Source organism: Arachis ipaensis, chromosome B06, assembly GCF_000816755.2.
Source record: "Arachis ipaensis cultivar K30076 chromosome B06, Araip1.1, whole genome shotgun sequence".
NCBI classification, from domain to species: Eukaryota; Viridiplantae; Streptophyta; class Magnoliopsida; order Fabales; family Fabaceae; genus Arachis; species Arachis ipaensis.
Genome location: NC_029790.2, coordinates 2,028,245 through 2,036,012, shown reverse-complemented (window position 1 = coordinate 2,036,012; position 7,768 = coordinate 2,028,245). Strand labels below are relative to the sequence as shown.

The 7,768-nt window shown below is 31.2% G+C and overlaps 1 protein-coding gene and 1 long non-coding RNA gene across 21 annotated transcripts in view; one reads left to right on the top strand and one right to left on the bottom strand.

Moving 5' to 3' along the window:
- LOC107645187 lies at positions 389–4,394 on the bottom strand. 18 transcript variants are annotated; one of them, XR_002348118.1, is made up of 10 exons: positions 4,027–4,394; positions 3,797–3,869; positions 2,595–2,788; positions 2,217–2,443; positions 1,947–2,034; positions 1,688–1,846; positions 1,426–1,548; positions 1,161–1,229; positions 987–1,058; positions 389–836 (listed from the first exon to the last, which is right to left on the bottom strand). It is a non-coding gene; the product is annotated as an uncharacterized LOC107645187 (long non-coding RNA). The 18 variants fall into 18 exon arrangements; XR_002348117.1 differs by having other exon boundaries at positions 2,595–2,746; positions 3,797–3,881; positions 4,027–4,393; XR_002348125.1 differs by having other exon boundaries at positions 2,595–2,746; positions 3,823–3,881; positions 4,027–4,393.
- LOC110263090 (chromodomain-helicase-DNA-binding protein 3 homolog) overlaps positions 5,805–7,768 on the top strand; it is a 12,953-nt gene continuing 10,989 nt past the window's right edge. Inside the window, exons 1-3 of one of the 3 annotated variants that reach the window (XM_021103700.1) lie at positions 5,820–5,921; positions 6,119–6,235; positions 7,362–7,460. The gene's annotated coding sequence lies outside the window, so the exon portion shown is untranslated. Of the gene's footprint in view, positions 6,236–7,361; positions 7,461–7,768 lie in introns of all 3 variants that reach the window. The other 2 variants (XM_021103701.1, XM_021103699.1) reach the window with 2 other exon arrangements.

The following is a 7,768-nucleotide window of genomic DNA, read 5'->3' as shown; positions in this document are numbered from 1 at the left end:
TCTCTAATGTATCAAAATTCTTTAAAGTTATAAAAAAATAAATTTATTTAAAATGAAAGTAATGTGATTAAGTATAATTTATTTAGATGTAATTAAAAATAATTGAATATTATGTACAATAAAAAATTAATATTATTGAAAGATAAAATTAAATTAAAATTTATTTTTATGTATCGTTTTTGTCCCTAACGTTTTCATCCTATTTAAGTCCCTAACGTTTCAAAATTGTCTCAATTTTGTCCCGCCGTCAATGCTGTTAATGGATCCCTAACGGCAGGACAACATTGAGTCAATTTTGAAACGTTAGGGACTTAAATAGGACGATTGAAACGTTAGGGACAACTTTGGGACTCACCCCAAACGTTGGGGACAAAAACGATACTTTACTCTATAATATATAATTTTTTATTATTGAAAATCAAAAGTAATAACTCCTATACAAAACCTTGTCTTACTAAACTTACCAAAATACAAGCACTGCAATAAATACTAATCAGTCAAATCTACCATCCAGTTTTCTAAACTATGTTAATATCTAATAATGTATTTAAACCATCTAATAAGTGTTGTTTTTACTACTTAGAATATGAATATACAAGACAAGTAGCTTAGCTAAGTGATGATGAATAAGATTTGGAGGCCAAAACTTTCCTCCTTTTGTAATTAACTTTAAAACAAGCATGCCTTAGTTTCTTGGTCTCTTGTGTAAGTTTCATCCCGGGAACTTGCTCCAACATCTTTGTTTCTTGCTCCAACACTCCAACTTCATTATCCAAACTCATCTCTTACAAAGATTTGTAGGAACCTCTCCTGTCAGGAAATTTCTATCAAGTCGGCTGTTATAAATTGAAATTATAACAATGAAAAGATGTCATTAGAAACAACATATAACTAGTCAAATAATATAAAGAGAAAAAATAAAATTAGATTGGTAGAAAGAGTCGAGAAAATTTATTAAAAAACTGAAATATGAGGCAATTACTTACAGAACCTCAAGTGTCTGAACTAGTCCTAATGTTTCTGGTATAGAACCAGATAAATTATTTCCATCAAATAATCTGCATGAAAAAAGAAAAGGTTGTTAAAAATGGTAAAATAGATGACATCACAAGCTTATAACAATAATTTTTGGAAAAATAAAATAAAATATATGAACTTACACATGTATGAGCACCATGTCAGAGCTGAAAAGTTTGGCGGCACCTGAAAGCTGGTTCTTATTCAAATGGCTGCATTAGATTACAAATACAATTCAAAACAGAGGGCATGCAGATACTTTCTATGGGTAGCTGGTTCTTACACATGTTATTTTGTAGTTGTTTTGTCAAATCTTTCTATGGGTAATCATCTTGCTTATACTTTTTTGGAGCTTCTTTGCAACTCTATTTATTGAACAAAACCTCGTGTTTAACCAAGTTCACTAACCTGAAGCAGAGGGCATGCACCCAACAATACATCAAGAGTTTGCAAGTGATACTCATCTGGGAAGACTTGAATTATGCAATCCATCAAGTAAAACTGGGCCAACTCATCTTTGAAATTTACAACCTGTCAAAGATAATCAAGCACAAGGGAAAAAGAAAGATTCAGTTAAAAAGTGAATAACGTCTTTGACAAACAAAATAGAAATAACAAAGCAACAAATAAGACTTGCTCTAATACTATGGGAAGCACAATATCTTTGTACATATCAAGATCAACACCCTTTACAAGATCGCACAGCTCACTCCTTTCTTTCTCCCGTTTCTCCTTCTCCCGGGTAGGCCCCTGCAGACCAGAAAGCCCGACAGCAAGCCTCAACTCAGGGTCAGCTAAGAGTATGAATGATTCGCATGCATTACTAAACCTGCGTGACCAGAAATCATGCCCTCATGACATGCAACTATTGTGACGACATGCATGTCCAAACATGAGAGCAGAAACACTCTACAGGCAATTTAACCAACCTGATATTGCATCTGCACCCAAAGTTTGTTCATTTATGTGAAATTTTGGAGTACAAACTCTACAGCATCAGATACAGTATTTGTATCCCTACAAATAACAGAGTAGACATTCACGTATCTGGTTCAATCTCAAATCAGTGCAGCATAAAATAAACTGAATGACAACACCACTGCCCCATATCTAAGTAAAACACATACTATTTTTTCCTACTAGATCATAAATAGTATGTAGTGAGAAGAAAAATCAAAAGAAGAAGATGAAATAAATACCTATTGGAAGTGACAGAGAAGGCGCAACCAAATTGCAGAACTCGTTCAAGGCAGCAACAACGACATTGTTTGCAGCGGCGAAGCTGGCGAGGAGATGAGGTGCAACAAGCGGCAGCAAAGAGATGTATGAGAGAGGTGGAAGATGAACGGCGACAAGAGATTAGGGTTGTCATTCACATCACTCTCCCCTTCTCAAATGCAACACTAATCACTTTCAGATTTATTACCTCCTCGGTTTGTGAATTAAGATATACAAAAATATAGTAAACAGCATCAGCATAAATATCAAATTATCAATTGACTAACAAAAGAATGATACAAAATAAGACATTAAATAGAACTACTTAAATAGATAAAATTATAAAATAAAATTCATACTTCTCTCCATTGAAATTGTTGTTGCGATAAGAGTTCCATAAATGCATCAGAAAGCTTCAACTTCTCTAGTGTAAGCATTTGCTTTAGCATAGGATGCCATGTCATTGATTGCTGCATTCACCTTCTCTAGTGTAAGCCTACCTCTCATCTATCTAATATCAGTCACAAAGTATTAGATAGTGTAGGAAAGAAACCTGGATAGATATAAATTCATTACCAAAAGCTAAAGCACAAAGGTAGCATCGATTAATCAAATAATGAAAACGGAAAGGAATTTCAAAACCTACTAGATTGCTCCAAGAGATTTCCATTTAAAAACCAGAAGCAATGGAAAAAAATTGAAAGGATTGAAGCTACAAGGGCATATAACAATAAGCTCAAATTACTTACGATGATAAGGAATCTAGTTTACTTGCAGTAACATGGAACATGTTGGTGAACTCAGTTATTCAAGGCAAGACCAAATACCAGATTTTGAATAAACAAATCAAAATCAAACTCTAGGTAATCAGGCATTTCTAGTATGAAATGTATATACATGCTAAATGAATAGAAAGCAAACTTATACCCAAAAATATTCAAAATCAAAATTAAAATAAGCACTCTAAAAGCAAATAATCAAGACAAAACAAGGATTGTAGTGAGGAATAGAAATTGACATGACCAAGTACACCAAAAGCTATGTAAAATTGATTTTTCATAAGATCCAATTACATTCTTGCAATTATATAAGTACATGCATATAGAAAGCAAATCAGGCAAGTGTTTCAACTATTAATTACTAAATCAAAGATCAAAACATAACATAAGATCTCCTACTTCAGCAAACAAAAATGCTCAGAAGCAATTATCTGCCTAATTTTATATTGAACAGATCTTTTATAATCACAAAATTTAATATTTTCAAAATATTTTTAAGCTAATAAGGCATTCTAGTTAGATTTTTGAGTGAAAAAATCTAAGAGCAATTATAGAAGATCTAACCGGAATTGTGATGATCCTATGCCTTCAGTAATACTGATATTATATATCTAAGAGCAATTATACAGAGAGGTTAATCTGACATTAGAAAATTTTATCAAAAGCCTAGAAATCAAGGAAATTATATTCTTAATTTGAAAGCAAACAACAATTGATACTAAATTAGGAATTTAAAAACCCTAAATTTCAGGAAAAAAAAAGTGAACAGAAGAAAAGAAGACCTAATGTGGCGCTAGCGGATCAGGACCTGGCGTGGTGGATTGACTTGGCCATGTTGGGATTGAAGACGAGAGTCTGGAGGTGGCGCTTGAGGAAGTTATCGACAGTGAGAGCAAGGACGTAATCACAAAAGTGAAGAGATTTGTCGAAGCTCGCTAAAGCAGCAACAATGTTGCTTGCGGCGGCGAGGTGATAAACGAAGCAGCAAGGTAGATGAGCGGCGATGGCTAACCTTTAGATCGAAACCAGAACAAGATCGTAGAAGCTCATTGAAGGCAGCAGCGAGGAGATGAACGATAGCGGTGAACGGCGAGGAGATTCTAGTCGGAGGAGAACGCTGCTGAGGAGATTCTTGGTGGAGAAAGTTGTCACTGAAGCAGATCGCGCCGGAGTAGATCCCAGTGGTAGGCGTCGTTACCTTACATAAACAGTGTATGCGGCAGCACGTTAGTTCTTCAATTAGGGTTGGAATCAGATATTGTGTGGTTATTTTTAAATTATGGCCCCAGATAAGGGCGGTTTTAAACCGCCATAATCATCGAAAACCGCCATTTTGCACAAACTCATTATGGCAATAACAGATTATGCCATAGTATCTGAATATTATGGCAGATTTATAAAATCGCCATTTTATTAATGCCATTTTAAACCTTTTTTTTGTAGTGAGAGGGTTGGTGGTGCCGTTTTCCACCATTATGCCTCCGCCTCATTCAGCAGATCCGCGAGCTTCTCTACTTTCTGCTCTGGCCGATTCTCCCTGTCGAAGTTGCGGCGGAGCTGGAACCTACATCGTCGTTGTGGCGTAAAAGGTAACCGTAGCGTGAAGTGCCGTAGCTAAGGGAAGAGCTTGCGGCTTCTGAAGGAGATGAGGGAGTATGGCGTGGAAAAGGGGATGGATTTGGTAATTGGTGGAACCCAGCTTTTAAAGCCTTTTTTTTGTTTAAAGGTAAAATCGTCCAAAAAATGTTGTTCCTGGACAAAAGGATGATTTTATAACGTTTTGTAACGTTGATGATGATTTTATTAACAAAAAAAGGTCGGTGACGAATTTGATTTTCACTCCAAACCTTAGGGACGAGAAAAGTACTTAACCCTAAAATTACTTTACACTGATAGTGCATCAAAATTAAAATTTTAGATTAATCTATATATAATTTAAAATGATAAGATTCTCAAATCTTTTAAAAATATAAATCATTAAAGAGTATTATAAATTTACCTAATTAAGAATGACTATATATGTCAAGAATTTTAGCATAAATTTTTTTCTATTTCTATTTATCTTATACTATTTTTTTATCAACATAGTCATATAAATTTTTGTATTATATCATAAAACTTTATTTTTATCCCAAAAATTTATGATGATAAAATAAAATACATGAATAATTATATTTTAAAAAATATTATTTATACATATAAATATTTTTTAAATTTATATAAAATATAGTTATTATTAATAAAATATATATTTAAATTATTTTTTAATTAACCAAATAAAAAAACATATTTAATTATGGTTTTTTAATGACTTTAAAATTATGTTATGTATATCTATTAATAGAATTTCAATCCATCACAAAAAACAGTTTCAATGTTGAAATAATATTCATATTAAAATTTAGGGAATAAGTAAAAATGGAGAAGTCAATATTGACACCAAATTAAATGCCATTACATTTATTGTTTATCAAAAAAAATAAGAGAAAAAAGAAGAAAATATTAATATGAGAGAGCAAAATAATGGAAGAAATAATGGAAAAAATGAAAAGATAAGTCAAGCTAAGTTAAAGAAGGACCAACAAGATTTGAAATAGCAATTATCATATTAATTAGTCTCTTCTCCTCTCCTTAATATTTGTTCCATATTTTCTCCTCACTTCCATCATTTTTATTGTCATTTTGTTTTTCCTTTCTCCTTTTCAGCACATCTTCTTGTCACTTTGCTTCTCCTTTCTCCTTTTCAGCACATCTTCATTTTTTTTTATTTGATCTATTAGATTCATCTTTTTGTACACATATACTTTTGTCATATTTAGGTAATTCTGTTTCTGTCTTTATCACTGATGGGACTCTTGCGATGAATTTCTCTCCGTCTCCAAGTTCTCCATGAATTCACTTTCTCTGGTGCACCATGCAAAGTTTGCCAAAATTATTAACTTTTTTTATGTTATAAAGTTTGATGGATTCTGTACTTTATCATTTGCTCTGTGTTTTCTCCTCACCTCCATAATCTCTGTTGTCACTTTGCTTCCCCTTTCTCTTTCTCGGCACATTCTCTTCATTTATGGTCTGATCTATTGGCTTCATCTTCTTATCCACAGATACATTTACTACACACTTTGGTGATTTTGTTCCTGTCTTTGTCACTGTGGGGCTCTTACGATGAATTTCTCTCCATTTATGAGTTTTCCATGAATTTACTTTCTCAGGTGCATCATGTAAATTTTGCCAAAATTATTAACTTCTTTTTCATGTTATGAAGTTTGATGAATTATGTGTTTTATTATTTGTTTGAATTGAATGGAAGAACCTATATTTACTTGTTTGACTACGATGAACAGAGAGAGATATCACCAAAGACCTATATATGTTCTATTTTAATTTCATTTTACTATTCTAAAAAATAAATAATTTACTTTATTGAGTATACTATCCGTTCACCTTGATTACAAATTGAAATAGGCACTTGACTGGAAGCCAAAGCAAAATTCAGCTAGTATTTTAAAAGATTTTTATGTCTTACGTTATATATGTTAGGAGAATTTAAAATTTTCAATCTCATATTCTGTATTTTGTTATTTTTTGTATTGATAATCTTTTATCTAAATTGAAAAACAATGTCTTACTCATGAAACTTGTATAATTATATACTTTGTCTGATATGTATAGTCGATTGTAACTTCATCATTTTGTTTTTAAAATTTAGGAAATGAAAAATCTTTCAACATAAGAAAATCTCCCAAATTATCAATTATAGTATATGTTTCTATTGTTAGCTTAATTATTTTATTTCGAGTTTAATAAAATTCTATTCTGCTCATCATCAAACGACTCTTCACTCTTGTCTATTGATTATTTTATTTTCATCTTATCTATGTCTCTGAGACCTAATTGTTATACTAATAAGTTAGAAAACTTCTAATAGTATTGGAAATAATAAATATTTTAAACCAAAATTTAAGCTAAGCAATTGGTAAAATATACTAACTATGAGTAAAACATGATAACTGCACAACTAGTTCAAAAATTTACAGCAAAGTTCTTGGTCTTAAATGTGAATAAATTAGTGACTATGATTTGAAGTTAACTATTTAGTGAAAAATGCTAATAAACTTTGACAGTAAATAATGTTTTCTTTAACTTTAGTGAGATTCTAAACTTTAATTGATGTAGATATTTTATTAATAATGTTATGTTGAATTTTCTTTTCAAATTACTTTTCATATTTCATTTGATGTGCAATTACAATCATTAGCCTATTTATAGCATTTTGTATCATAACTAAATTCTACTTCTATTAATTGGATCTATTAGGGCTAATATCATATCAATCTATATCTACAGATATGATGAAAAAAATCTAATCCAAGAGTGTTATGGTGTTTGACACTATATCATAACAAGTACAAAAATTCAAGAAACCAATTGCTTCAATTGAATTAGGTAATCTTCAGCTCTTCTTGAATATTAATTTTTAGTTGTTTTAGCTATGTCGTTTGGCACTAAACATATATATATATATATATATATAATCATCAGTTAAAATAAACAGTCTTATAAATTGAAAACATATTGAACAAGCATTTATGATAAATTAGCTGATGATAGATTGTTGTTACATACAAAGATCAAGAAAAGCAATCTTTTTAAAAAGATAAACAAATAAGAAAAAATATGAATAAAAAGACTTACTAATGGTGAATTAGAGATTAGAAAATTCACTAATAACAAATTATTGTTATAGATATAGG